Source organism: Hydra vulgaris, chromosome 13 (assembly GCF_038396675.1).
Source record: "Hydra vulgaris chromosome 13, alternate assembly HydraT2T_AEP".
NCBI lineage: Eukaryota > Metazoa > Cnidaria > Hydrozoa > Anthoathecata > Hydridae > Hydra > Hydra vulgaris.
The window spans coordinates 13,970,938-13,982,500 of NC_088932.1; the positions used below are offsets into that span (position 1 = coordinate 13,970,938).

General features: G+C 27.1%; 1 long non-coding RNA gene across 2 annotated transcripts; it reads left to right on the forward strand.

Annotated features, from left to right (window-relative positions):
• Positions 1-631: 631 nt before the first annotated feature.
• Positions 632-2,314, forward strand: LOC136089227 (uncharacterized). Of its 2 annotated transcripts, XR_010642868.1 has the most exons (5): positions 632-872; positions 961-1,072; positions 1,219-1,313; positions 1,437-1,602; positions 1,723-2,314. It is a non-coding gene; the product is annotated as an uncharacterized LOC136089227 (long non-coding RNA). The 2 variants fall into 2 exon arrangements; XR_010642869.1 differs by lacking the exon at positions 961-1,072 and having other exon boundaries at positions 637-872.
• The last annotated feature ends 9,249 nt before the right edge of the window (positions 2,315-11,563 follow it).

An 11,563-nucleotide genomic window follows, 5' to 3' on the forward strand; every position in this document is an offset into this window, starting at 1 on the left:
ATATATATATATATATATATATATATATATATATATATATATATATATATATACATATATATATATATATATATATATATATATATATATATTTAAATATATACATATAAATATATATATATCTATATGCACATATATAAATGTATATATATATATATGTGTGTATTTATATGCACATATATATATATATATGTATATATATATATATATATATATATATATATATATATATATATATATATATATATACATACATACATACATACATACATACACTTGTAAATAAATGTATATGTTATGTATACGTAATATATACACATATACACACATATGTGTGTTTGTTTCGGAGTATGTATATTTGTGTGTATGTGTATCTGTATGTATTTTTGCGATGAATATATATATATATATATATATATATATATATATATATATATATATATACATATATATATATATATATATATATATATATATATATATATATATATATATATATATATACATATATATATATATATATAATACATTTTTTGTGTTAACAGTATTATTGTTATTATTATTAGTATTGTTATTATTGTTATATATTTGAAAAATACTAGTGTTGTTCCTATATAAATGTGTGTGTACTAAATGCTATAGGATATCCTTTTTATAATAATTATTTAACAAAAATGAAAAGAACAAGTTCAGCATAGTAGAAAGAATATATGAAAAAATATTGATAAGCCTTAGCTGGAATTTATTTCCTGAATTTTTAAATTTGTCTTTGAGCTGCGAGGCTGCACCAATTTACTACCTATGCTTCAATAAACTTTCTCTACCAATATTGACACCAAAATCTAGTAATACTTTGTTGCAAAATACTGTCCGTAAGTAAATTTACTTATCTGTAAATCAATTGTTTATATTTGAAAACTATTATGTAAATGTTAATTTAATTTTTAATTGTTTGAGAAGATACAAAAATGAGTCAGCAGTATTAAAAATATGGCATGAGCTGAAGCCAGCAAGAAAATTTCTTACATAGTCTATCTAATTGCAGAAATGATATATTTTTTTGCTGATAGAGGTAAGGGTCTATTATCAAGCAGACTATGGCTAGTGATATGCATTAGCACATATTGAACTTTTTTTGTTTTGTTTGTGTGTATATAGAGATTTAAAATGACACTAATATTTCCGGTATATTTTGTTTTTGAAAATTTTATCTTTTAGGAGTTTTACCGTTATCACATAATCTAGATGAAGACAATATATTTATAGAAGACTTCAGAAACTTAATGAAGATAATAATATTAATGTTGATTAAGGTAGGTGACTATTAATGAACAGGGGGCATGTGTGCATTTGGTTTTTTTAAATGTGTGTATAACTTATATTTATATTTATTACCTATATTTGAGTGTATATTAGTCTAATTTATCTTAAAACAGGATATTTGCACTTTAACAAGCAACAAAACCTAAATGAGATGGTTTCGAATCAACCTTTAAAGATTTCTATATTTATAAGCAAAAATCAATTAAGAGAGGATTTACATCCTGGTACAAATGCTAATGAAAATACTTGTGCATACTCGGGCTTCTGGGTCTTTCCAAAGTAATAACTTATTTGCATTTAATTTAAAAGTTTATAATATTTAAAAAGTACAATAGTATATTTGATGAATTATGTTTCTTAATGGGTTTCATAAATTCTTAAAGGGCGTCTCTCATTTAGGTTGAAGTAGGTGGCTCTAAAAAACAATTTGAAAAGAAGAATGAAGGGTCGATTCCGTTTAAATGTACAGACACAAACAAGCGTGATTAATAAGGAAAAAAGCAATTTTACTCTTCCATCGAATCATCACTCTGGTTTTTTCAAACAGCATTTTTTATAGTGCATTTATTTAGGTACAATACAAAACAATAGACTAAGATAATCATTTATTTTGTTATTTATTATAAAACTTGGCGAATCATTAAACCATTACCAATACAGATCGACCAAAAATCAGACAAACGAAACCTCTCCCATGGATGATGCCATGTTTTAGCGTAAAGTGATTGTATCACACCATTACATGAAAAAAAATTTATGCTACTGCATTAGTTTTTAGATAAAGAGTTGAATGAAATTAAATTTGAACAGGTTACCTCAATTGAGGAATTAGTAAAGTTCGAGACCCGACTTTTAAGAAAAATTAAAAAGAACATTCGATGCTACTGGAATTGTTTGTAAAAATGCGAAAGCGTATTGTTATACGATTTTAGATTTTATAATGACGGAAGAGGCGATCAATCGAAATTAAATATTATGTATGGTAACCATGTGCCAAGCGTCTTTTATTAGCTTCTTTTTAATGATTTGGTTTTTTATTTCTTTGTTTATTTTTTCGTTGTAGTATTATTGTAAAATAATTTACCTTAAAAAACAAAAATAAAACAACAAAATTGTCGTAAATATAATGTAGTATATATAAAAAAAGGTTTACATGTTTAAAGCTATAAGCGTGTCTAACAAAACCTACGTATTTTTGGTTTATCATTAAACCGTGCTGAACAGCTGTTAGTTCAGGCATAAGTTTGGAAAACTTATGCCTGAACTAACTTAAGGCATTAAATAAAGTTTCCGTTTGGAAACTTTATTTAATGCCATAAGTCCGTTTAAAACTATAGAAAACACGAATTTAAAACCTCATAAAACACGAGTTTAAAACCTCAAAAACACGTATTTTAAACCTCAAAAACACGTATTTAAAACATAAAAAAACTCGTATTTGAAACCTTAGAAAACACGTCTAAAACTCCAGTTAAACTTCCCGTGAAATCCACGTGTTTTTGGTTTACGCCTGGATCGTAACAAACACGTGTTTATACGGGTATTAATTCCGAGATTAAAACCAGATGTGCCGTCTGGGATATCGAATGAAACTTAATGTCAGGTATTTAATATTTGGTTCTAATTAAAATTTAATTGCTTTAAAGCAAACGAGCAATTATTTTTCAATAGAGAGGCGGCCAGCATTGGCTTCCGCCTCTCTATTGTTGTCGGCCTTCAAAACATTTTGCCTCAAAAAAAAAAACTCTGGCTGTGGCCGCCAATAGCAAGGCGGAAGCCACTGGAGGAAAAAAGAACATTTTGCCGCTAAAAATTGATCGGGAGGCCGCTGCCAATACCTTCCGCCTCCCCAAAAAGTCGGCTTTTTAGCAGAAAGTTACTTTTCTGCCGGACGGCATTATCAACTCTGTTTCAGTCAATTGCGAGAAAATATTTCAGCTTTGATGCAACAAATTTTTTGCCACTGATACGTTGTCACTCAAAAAAAAAAAAAAGTAAAAAATCTAGACTTTATAAACTCAAAGGGAAATGCTAGATTAAAATTCAAATACTTGACAGATTAAATGTTTTTGGTAACACAGAAGCACCGCTACGAGTTAAAAAACAAAGTGAGAACAAATTTAAGCAGCGGTAGCGCAGTGGTTAGCGCGTTTGCCTCAGAAGCTGGAGATCCATGGGCAAGTTTTATAACAACAATAAGTAAGAGGCGTAAACTCCCTTTGAAATGCTCTTCCTCGGTGCTCTTTGATATAACCGTAAGGACTTCTTAGGGCACCTAAAGTAAATTTACGCAATGTTTCAAGTCAAACTAGTGAATGGAATAAGTATAAAACTTTAAGTCACAAAACTTGATTTTGTCAAGCATACATACTAAAGCAATATGAACGAAGCATTTAGTTTTATTAAACAAAAAAAGGACACCCAAGAAATATTTCAAATCAACCAACAAAACCTCGCAACAACTCAAAATCATCACATATTACTCTTTTAATAATAATCTGATGCTTTTTTAGTTGTTTTAATTCGTTGTTCTTTTAATTATTAATATCGTTTTTTTCTACTTTTTTATTTTTGTTTTGCTATTTTTTTATAAATTAAAATCATTTTAAAGTAGTTATTGATTTCTATATATCAAAAGATTGATTTCTATATATCAAAAAGTTTTATTTAAATTTTTTATATTTTAAATACATCTTAAGTTCTCCGTATAATAAAGAAAACAAAATTAATTTTTTTTAAAGTAAATTACTGACTAAAACTCCAAACTATTTTGTTGAACCATTTTGTCTCAGTTATTCAGTTAACTTAGTTATATACTCTCAGTACTTTTCCTTGTTTCTTATTTACTTAAAATTTTACTGTTAGGAGTAAACAACTGAAAGGGTTAGATACAGAGATAAATAACTTTTAAGAAACATAACAGCAAACAACTTATAAAAACTTGCTTTTAATACACACTAATACGATATATTACTGCTTTTAATGCGAAGTTGTTAAAAATAATAATGTTATGTTTTAGTAAGTACCCATACAGCCTAGCCATCACAACTTATAAAAAAGTTACGCTTGATTTTTGTTGCGTCTTTAAAACCTTTTAATACCAATTAAATATAAACGCGCCAACAATGATTTTCATTTCGTGAAACTAACTATTACTATTTACCAAAAACACCAGATAAAATATTATTGGTTTCAACGTTATGGAAACCTCGTATTATATTTTAATAAATTTTTGCAAGAAATTTAAAACAACTGATAAAATTGACTTTACAACCTCAAAAAACGTGTTAAACTGCCCGTAATATACACGTGTTTTTGGTTTACGCCTAGATTGTGACAAACACGTGTCAGTACAGCTTTTGATTCCAAAAAAGAAACCAGATGTGCCGGTTGGGTTAACATATGTTTGTTAATGTCTTCACAAGATGTAAATAAAAGCTAAAGAATATTTAATTAATAAACTAGTTAAACATATTTGCATTCTTTTTGCCTAAAATAAGCTACAATTTTTCTTAGATTGGGTCTATGCCTTAAAGGTATAATAAAACTATATCCATTTTGAAAAACTGAATTGTAAATTTATATAATTTTATGTCAAATAGCAACTTTAAAATCAATTTTAAGTGTCAGATTATGAAGGTGCTCCTAAAATTCCTATGGGTCTTATCACAGAACACCGTGGAAGAGCTTTTTACTAAGATATTGACGCTTTCTTTGTTACCAATATCGCTTATCGGGCTTGAGTCCGGTGCCAAACATCAGATATCTTGGTTCTGAGCCAGATCTCTGACCACTGCGCCGCGGATGCACCAACTTTTGGTTTTGTGAACCTACAAGTGGTTTTAACAAATTGTTTGACGCTCTAAATAACTGAGCTACCCATCCATTACGCTCCACCCATAATGATAAAGCAGATCAAGGTCACTGTCACTTAGGCCCATCCCAATACGTATGTGATGGTATACTCTCAATCCATGGTAGTAGACTATCAATATTATCATTAATGTCAAATCATTAACGCTAAAAATTCTGTTTTCTCGTCATTCTTGTTAAGTACATGTACTTAACAACGTTAAAGTGTGAAAAAAAAAAAAAATTTTACGCTTTATCGTAAAACTGTTGATCAAAGATAACATAAGGCTTTTTTAATTGCATTACAATAAAATTTAACAAAGAATATAACGTATTGAACGCTGTTGCTTTTAAACTGGTTATCGGAATCAATGCTTAATTAGGGAATTATAGGGCATTATATATTATACAAAATGTTTTAATGTATATTGACAAGACTTATGTTTAAAATGGCCTTTAAATTGAATTTATCAAAAATCTTAAAATAAATTTTATCTGTGGAAAGTGTTAATTAAATTTAAAAAGTTTACATGAAATTTAACGACAAATAGTTTCTAGCTCCAAGATTTCTGAAGATTACGTTATGTCAGATCAATTATCTGTCTTACCCTTTAATCTTTTCCTCTTTGTTTGCCCAATAAAGTTTCAATTTAATGTATACTGGTTTAAATGGAAAATTTCAGGAGGTGTAGCGGAATAGTGTCGCAAAGTTTTGATTGTCGCAAACTTTAATTGTCGCAACGTTGATTGTCGAAAATGTGAAAAAGGTATAGTGTCGCAAACTGATGCAAGATTGCAAAATTGTAGAATAACAGAATAAGGAATAATGTCGCAAATTAATTTAATGAATAGTGTCGAAAATTGAAAAAGGAATGATGTCGTAATAGAGTTTAATGAATAGTGTTGAAAATAAAAAAACGGAATAGTTTCGCAAATGAAATTAAGGAATAGTGTCGAAAGCAAAAAAATGGAATAATGTCGCGAATGAATCTAAGGAATAGTGTCGAAAACATAAAAAAGGAACAGTGTCGCAATTAGTGAAAACGGAATAGTTTTGCACATAGTAAGTAAGAGTAAAGTCGCAAATAGTAAAAACAGAGTATTGTCGCAAATGAATCTAAGGTATAGTAATTACTACTTGCAACACTATTCTGTTTTTATTTTTTATTGAATTGACGATTCTATTTTGTTCTTTTTTTTCACTATTCATTAAATTCTTCTGCGACACTATTTCTGTCACACCGTCAGGATTATGCGTATTTGCTTGCGTGCTTTGGATATATATATATATATATATATATATATATATATATATATATATATATATATATATATATATATATATATATATATATATATATATATAACGCTTGATCGACTTTAAGTGCCCTTTTGTCAAAAACTTTACTGAAAGTGGCATTTTACAAAAACTCTGAAATTTTCTAATAAAAATGCTTTTATTAAATAAAATCAAGTTGAGAAGTAATGTTAATTGTATGTTAAGCGAGCAAGAATGTTGTATGCTAATAAAAATTAAAATTAAAAAAAAAAGTCCACCTAGCATTTTTTCATAAGCATAGCTTCCACTTAACGAAAATAATAACGTTAGATCAACTTAAAGTGGGCTATATCAGATTCCCCTTATATTTTATACAATAATCGAAAGATTTTAATTTTCGAATATGGATTGAATCATAAATGTAAGGATAAATATACAACAGAATTATACTGATGGTATGAAAAGGAGACTGGGTGGGATAGTTCTTTTAAAGTAATGTTTATTGAAACATATTTGAAACTTTGCTTTTAGTGGATTTATTTAGAAACCAATTGGAGTTTTCGTTAATAGTGGATTTATTGATTACATATTTGAAAATTCGTTTGTAATAATTTTTTTGAAAACGTGTTTGAAACTTTGTCTATAGTGGATTTATTGAAAACATTTTTAAAAACTCACCAAACTTAAATTTTTTAAAACACGTATGAAAATTAGCTTAAAGGGGATATATTTAAGAGATGTCTGAAACTTCGCCTAAAGTGGGTTTATTGTCAAACGTGCTTGAAACATTACCTAAAGTGGATTGATTAAAAATATGTTTGAAAACTCGCCTGGTGAAAACTTTTTAAAAACGTGTTTGAGACTTAACATAAAGTGGATGTATTTCGGAGATGTTTGAAAATTCGTTTAAAGTGGATTTATCTAAAACGTGTTTTAAAATTCGACTAAGATATATTTCTTTATAAGTTGATTAAAATTTAGCTTAAAGTGGATTTATTTAAGAGATGTTTGAAACTTTGCCTAAAGTGGTTTTTATTAAAATATGTATGAAAAGGTTGCCTAAAGTAGATTAATTTTAAAACGTTTTTAAAAATTTTTCTTAAAGTGGATTTATTTAAATCATGTTTAAAAACTCGTTTTAAAGGGGTCTTTATTTAAAATGTGTTAAAAAATCCATCTCAATTAGATTTCTTTAAAAGATGATTAAAATTTAGCTTAAAGTTGATTTATTAAATTTATTTAATACATGTTTGAAAACTTTTAGATTAGATTAAATTGTATTTATTAGAACAAATAATACATGTTCTAAAGGGCACCCAGGTCCATATCGATGGACACTAACAACATGCCCCAAAATAAATAAATTATGTAACAGCGTACAACATTGAATAAAAAATTTCTATACAACTAAACAATAAGATATGCAGTCAACGTCGACATATCTTTTCAAAATTGATTGAGTTAATTTTACTCCTAAAGATGTTGATATTATCTGCGCTAACAACATCGAAAGGCAACTGATTCCAAATTATAACAACACGGTAAGAGAAACTGAATTTACGAGTCAAAGTTGTTTGTGCATTTTATATTTATGTCCCTTTTTTTTAATTAATATTTAACTTTGCTTTTTTTTAATTATAACTAACTTTGCTTAAAGTGGATTTGTTTAAAACATGTTTGACCGTAAACCTAAAGTGGATTTACCTAAAATATGGTTAAAAGTTCGCCTAAAGTGAATTTGCGTAAAATTACGTTTAAAAACTTGCTTAAAGTGGACAAAAAAACACGTGTAGGAAATACGTGTAAGAATTTCTTCAAAATAATGTGAATAGTCTTTTTAAATCTGTGTATTTTTTTATAATTTTTATGCGTTTAGAATTTAAACGCATGAAAAGTTCTATTTTTATCACAGCTTTGTTTTTCCTTTAATAATAAATAAAATAAAAACTTTTTTACCTAGAATGATTTTATTATCTAACTTTATAGAATAAAAATCCGTTTTGATATAAAAGTTTTTACTTTCTTTGTTATTAAAGGAAAAATAAAACTCTGATGCTTACTAAAAATAATGTTACTTTTTAGTTATTTCTAAAACGTTTGGAATTATAAACTGCATCATTGATTATCAACTATGAAATAAGTTTGATTATGTTTTTGGAGCCTGCAATCTCGGACGTAAAAGTTTATGCTTTGACTTTTGAATTTCTATGTAACACGTTATTATAAAATAACGTGTTACACAGAAATAAGTTTTTATAATAAATAAGGCAAACTCTGTTGTTACATATATTATTTATACTAATAATTTTAGTAACTCTCTAACGAAGTAAATAAAGCTTTAATCATTTTTTAAAAGCTGTTTAGTAATTTAAAAGAAATTAAAGAAGGAGTAAGTAATTTTAGTAAAAAAAAAATATTTACAGTAGGCAGAGTTGTCCGAGAAGAGATCTTAAAAGAGAGGGGATGAGGTTGGGCGTATCTGTTTTTTGTCGAGTAAGGCATAAAAAATATTTTTTGCAGACTTGTACTTTAAAAAATTAAATAAAAATGGCCTTATTGGCTAACATTTTCCAACTACATATCCAATTTTGCCGACTCCAGTGTCCAAGTTTGTCGACTAACTCATTTTATAGAGGGATTAGACATGCCCGACGTCCCCTTTTGGGACGACCCTAACTTTAGAATTGAGTGTTTTGATACCTAGTCTGTTCAAACATTAATAGTCAATGTTGATATTTTATTTGTTATACGTACTTTTTTATACAAGAAATTTGTTTAATACTAGTACTCAAAGCTCCAAAATCTTAAAACCTTTTTGTTAATATAAGTTCGAGAAATATTTTGTAATTTTTCACCTACATATCACATATATCACGTAACGCAAAGTATAAAACATTATACTCAATTGGTATTCAAATAAGTTAATGTAAAGAAATTTACCGCGATAGTTCCCTCCCCAAACATACAGTGTGGTGTAGTTAAGGCAATTCTAAACTTTAAGGGCGTCTATATAATATTTTGCTGACCACAACTGTGTATTTGTAAGAAAGTACTGTTAATATAAAAAACCGCCATTAAACAATTATTAGAGATCATATTATTAAACCACCATGTTTATTTCACCTAAAAGACATATTTATTTTAAATCTTATTTAAATCTGGGAACTAAAAAAAAATAATCTTTGGTCTGGGTTTTTTCGCCACAAAAAATCTTTATTTTATGTTTTAGCAAAATTTAAAAACTTCTATCGTTTCATTTTTTTTCGTCTTGTCATAATTCTGAGACGTGATTATTTAATGGAAATGTGTTGTGGCACAGATTTGAATAAGATTTAAAATAAATATGTCTTTTAGGTGAAATAAACATGGTAGTTTAATAATATGATCTCTTATAATTGTATAGTGGCAGTTTTTTATTAACAGTACTTTCTTATTCGGAAATCTTAACTTTTTGGCAACAGCTGACAGAAAAAAATGCATTTTGACAACAGATTAGAACTAGGACCTACAGTGGGGTTACGCACTTTTTCAACAAATTAAAATCAAGTTAACACTGTTTAGGAAAATTAGTCTAAAGACTCAAACTGATGTTCTTTAAGTTCACTGTTAGGGGTTGTGAAAAAGTTTTGAAAATTGTCTATAAAAAAAATGTTTCTTTTATTATTATGAAACCTAACGCAAAAAAAAATTATATTACCTAAAGCTCTTGTTTGTAAATAAAGCGCTGACAAAATCATGCTAATTTTAAACAAAAGAGTTTGTTTAAAAATCTCCTTAACGACACCTAGCACTTATTTTTTTGTGTGTGTGGTTTTTGTGGTTAATTTCCATAGTTGTTTTTGGTTATCTAATGAATACATTTTAATGACGTATAAATTTTAACTACTATTATTTAGTATTACTTTGAGTCCACTGTGTGCGCGCGCAAGTAATAAACCTAAAGAAAATATTTTCATAATAAAAAAATATAACATTAAAAATTCTTTCTACACTATGATACCAATTTATAATATTAAAAATTATTTTAATGTTATAAATTGGTATCATAGTGTAAAGTCGTGGACGAATAAATTTGTATATTTAAAGGCGTAGCACAGTGAGTCAGATGGTGAAAAAAAGTAAAACAAAAATATTTTCTAGAATTTTATTATTATATACCATTTTATAGATTAAAAATTTCTTTTAAACATCTTAAAACATCTATTTATAATAGTTTGCAAATGTGTAGATGTAATTTATATTTTTAGTGTAGTTAAAACATGAAATGTATTGATATTTATTTATATATAAAACAAGAAAACTTAAAGTCAGCCGATCTTAGTATTTTGAATTCAAATGTAAATGATATCCCTATTTTAAGCTGTAAATCTTTGAAAAAGGTAGCATATATTCAAAATTTCTAATTATCAGAATATAATTGGTTTTGGTTTAAAAAGAATTTTTAAACTAAAATTTTCATGTTGTTACACAATGAGGTTTAAGCTTTAGGTTTATTTTTATATGGATTATGTAGTAGTTTCAAGAAATATGTAATAGAACTCTGAAACTGCATAAAAAAAACTTAAAATTAGTAACTATGTGTTTAATCTTTCAAACGCGTAAAATAGTTTTCAATCATTACGCTACATTATTATTAGTCTAGTTTATAAAATATGGTGTTTTAAGAAAGTAACTTAAGCTAGAAACTAACTGTAAAATAAACAATTGCTAGGAATTTTAGGTGTGATAATCAACTAAATAAAAAGTCTATATCGCCAATAAATCCATATTATGAAAAATACTCAATCTGGTAATAATATAAGTAAACCAAAAATTATTCTAGGAGCTACCACTTTTTTCCAGTTAATATGTATTATGGTTAATAAAATATGTGGTCGCTGAGCAATTTATATATTATTAGTCCAAAAAATACTCATAACCCAATATTATAAAAAAATGTCACCATTGAAACTGTAAATCTCAAATTAGTAAACAGTACAAAAATAGTCATTAAACCTTTTTCATATAACGAGTTATTAGTTTTATCAAGCAAAAGTGAATTCCGGCCCTCTGTGCATAGTTAATAAGCTTTTAAGATATTTTTTAAAGGATTTGAATCCTCACACTTAT